At 36.3% G+C, this 3335-nt stretch overlaps 1 pseudogene; it reads left to right on the top strand.

Annotated features, from left to right (window-relative positions):
* The first annotated feature begins 1921 nt into the window (after positions 1-1921).
* On the top strand, positions 1922-2071 carry LOC136379159 (U2 spliceosomal RNA; annotated as a pseudogene).
* The last annotated feature ends 1264 nt before the right edge of the window (positions 2072-3335 follow it).

The raw sequence follows: 3335 nt of genomic DNA, 5'->3' as shown, positions 1-3335 counted from the left end.
TATTGGGGAAAGGGGTTGTACAGCTATCATATCATTTCAAGAGAGAGGCATTAGCAGAGAGCAGGCCTGTGCATGGTGCTTGCACAGACACGACTGTGGAGAGCATGGGCCATGGGCATATGAAGAGAAGGATACAGGTGCACAGCAAGTCACTCATGCTGTGGTCAGGAATCCCCAAACTATAGCCACCTCAGTGAAATCACGAAGCCATTGGAAAAAAGGAACAAGAATCCAGTGGCCCCAGCAGAAGTTGTTTTGCCAAAGAAACACTGAGCTTCAATTTTTATTTTGGCTTAAAGGCCTGGGAAACCATCTCTTTATCCCTAAGCTTCTCTGCTCACTTAGAAATAAACTCCAACAAAGGCTGTTCTCAATTCACATCCAGGCGAATGCAAACATTTCAGTAGTTTCTGAGTCTCCAGACTGAGATTTGGACCTGGTGGTAAACTGAGGCAAAGCAAGGTCATTCCATTCAACGTTTTAACCTTTAGCCTCCCACTCCTCTTATCTGTCATGGGGCACACTTTTGAAGTGCCAGGCACTTGCAAAGATTGGTGAAACATTACCCAAAACATTCATCTTCTCTGTTAAACTCAGAAGTCAAAATATCTTCTGAGGGGCTTCTGCACAAGCAAAGTGTCCCTGGCCTCCTCTTTAAATGTTGGGCAGAGCGGTAGAGTGTGAAAAGTAGAAAACAACTCAAACAAAATTTTCCATAGTTCTAGCCCAGATGTGAACCAGCCCATTTGTTCTAGTGACAATTTCTGCCCCGAGCTTTTTTAGGATGATGTCTATAGGTAAATTAGCTTGGTTCCTTCTCTAATGCAGGCTTTTGGAAGTCCCCATTGCTAATTCTCTAATATCCCCAATGAAATCTTAAAATACACACACACATACACACACACACACACACTCATGCACACAAAGTGAGTTAGCTAGTACTGAACACTCTAACAGTCAGTGTTGTGGAAAACAAATAACAAAGAAAAAACTATTCTAGCTATGCCCAAGAGAAAAAAGAATTTACTTGCAGTGCATTGGCCAGCTCACAGAATTAATGAAAGTTTGGGGGTTCAGGTGCAGAAGAGAAAGCAGTACTAAGAAAAATAAGGCATTGAGAAGATTGTACCCTGAGGGCAGTCTTCATAGCACACCATCACTTGGACCATTGTCACTGGACTTTTGCCTGTCAGCCATAGAAGATAATCTCTGCATATCCTGTACAACTGTCACTCACTTTAAAGTCCTAAGCAAGAACATTCAGTTGACTCAAGTTAGGTAACATGCTTGCACCCTTGTTGCCAGGAAGCCAGGATAGATGATAACTGTCCCATTTTATTTCTTGAAGTGGGTTATTTGGAGACTAGTATGTCAAAAAAAATAATATGTATATGGCACTATATCCCTTCGGCTCCTCAAAAAATCTTTACTCTCTTCTTCCCACATTTAAATGGCCTAAAATTGTCCTAACATAATACAAATATCCTTTAAAGTACTGAAAATACTTTTCACCCTCCCCAGGGTGAGCCATCCCTCATATATCAGTAATTCTACCCCAATCAAAGATTTCTAGTCCCTATATATTCTGCTTCCACTTCTCTTGCCATCCTGTCTCTATATTCAGTATTCTAGGTATTAATTATAAAATAGCCATCATCAAAGCTATAGTCAGTAGTGAGAGAAAGGAAAAAGATAAGAAATCAATTATAATTAGAAACATATATATTAAAAGATAAGACAAAGAATTAGAGGATACAGTCCATGTGTATGAAACACAGTAATGATATCTCCTGACCTTCATTGCTTATCTCATGTTCTCTTACTCCCTGGCACCTGTTATATAAGCTATCAACTCGGAAATACTCTATTTCAATGAGCAGAAAAGAAAAACAAAACAAAATTTTAAAATTTAACATAGTTTATCGCTTCTCGGCCTTTTGGCTAAGATCAAGTGTAAAACTTAACATAGCTTAGAGAGGTATGTTAAGTTTTTATTCTATACTGGCCAAATTGAATAAAAGTCAAGATTTGATGTTGCTCTCAAAATAGTCAATGTTCCTTTACTACCTTGTTTTGGGAGCTGTTAAATCACCAGCTTTGTGCAGTATTCTAATCCACAGAAATATTTCCCACGTCACCATCATCCAGAATATTATACTCACTCAAAGTATGGGCAATGACATCATACTGACAGGGTACTCAGAAAATTGCATTTTTACTAGACAACTTGGTAAGTACACAGAGTCAGAAATAACACCATGAAAATACTTGGGCTTGTCATCTCAATAAATTTTCCCAAGCCCAATGATTATAACTTAAAACATTGATTTCCAACCCTGTGAGTCTGGAATATCCTAGTTTTAAAGTTTTAGTATTCAAGGGAGAAGTAATTTATCGGAGGACACAACAATAAGAATGGCCTCTTCAAAATGTTTGCAACCTAATCCCTGGAACCTGAGAATATGTTTGCTTACATGACAAAAGGGAATTAAGGTTAATAATCAGCTGACCTTAAAAGAAGATTAGCTGGTGAACCCAACTATAATCATATTATTCAGTTTGCAATAATTCAAAGTTTTTATTTTAAGACCTATTTTTATTCTATACTGGCCAAATTGAATAAAAGTCAAGATTTGATGTTGCTCTCAAAATTACAATTCACCTGAAATGCAGAATTACTTTGCTTTACTATTTTAGTAGTGAAGGATAGTTTAATTTGACCATTTCTCCCATAATATCCTAGACTTTATGGGTCAGAGAAAGACAATATAGGAGTTCTAGCATATAGATATATAGATATATAGATATAGATATAGATATATAGATAGAGATATATTTTTTCAAAGCAGCCAAAATGAAGAGACTAAAAAACATGCCCCAAATAAAAAAACAGTTGAAATATCATGAAAAAAAAAACTAAAGAAAATGGAAGAAAGCAATCTACCAGATATAAAGTTCAAAATAAGAGTTAAAATAATGCTCAAGAAACTTAAAATTACAATAGCATGACAAAAGACATAGAAACCATAAAAAATGAACCAGTCAGAAATGAAGAATACAGTATCTGAAATTAAGAATACACTAGAAGAACTAAATAGTAGGTTAGATGAAGTAGATGGTAGAATTAGTGACTTGGAAGATAAGGTAGCAGAAAACAACAGAGCGGCAAAAAGAAAATAAAAAATTTAAGAGGATAGTTTAAGGGACCTTTGGGACAACATGAAGTATAACAATATCCACAACATATAAGTACTAGAAGGAGGAAAGAGAACAAGGGATTGAGAACCTATTTGAAAAAATAATGACTGAAAACTCCCTTAACCTGGTGAAGGAAA

This window comes from Saccopteryx leptura, chromosome 7 (assembly GCF_036850995.1).
Source record: "Saccopteryx leptura isolate mSacLep1 chromosome 7, mSacLep1_pri_phased_curated, whole genome shotgun sequence".
Lineage (NCBI taxonomy): Eukaryota > Metazoa > Chordata > Mammalia > Chiroptera > Emballonuridae > Saccopteryx > Saccopteryx leptura.
The sequence above is the reverse complement of the archived record's forward strand: the minus strand, read 5'-3'. Positions and strand labels throughout refer to the sequence as shown.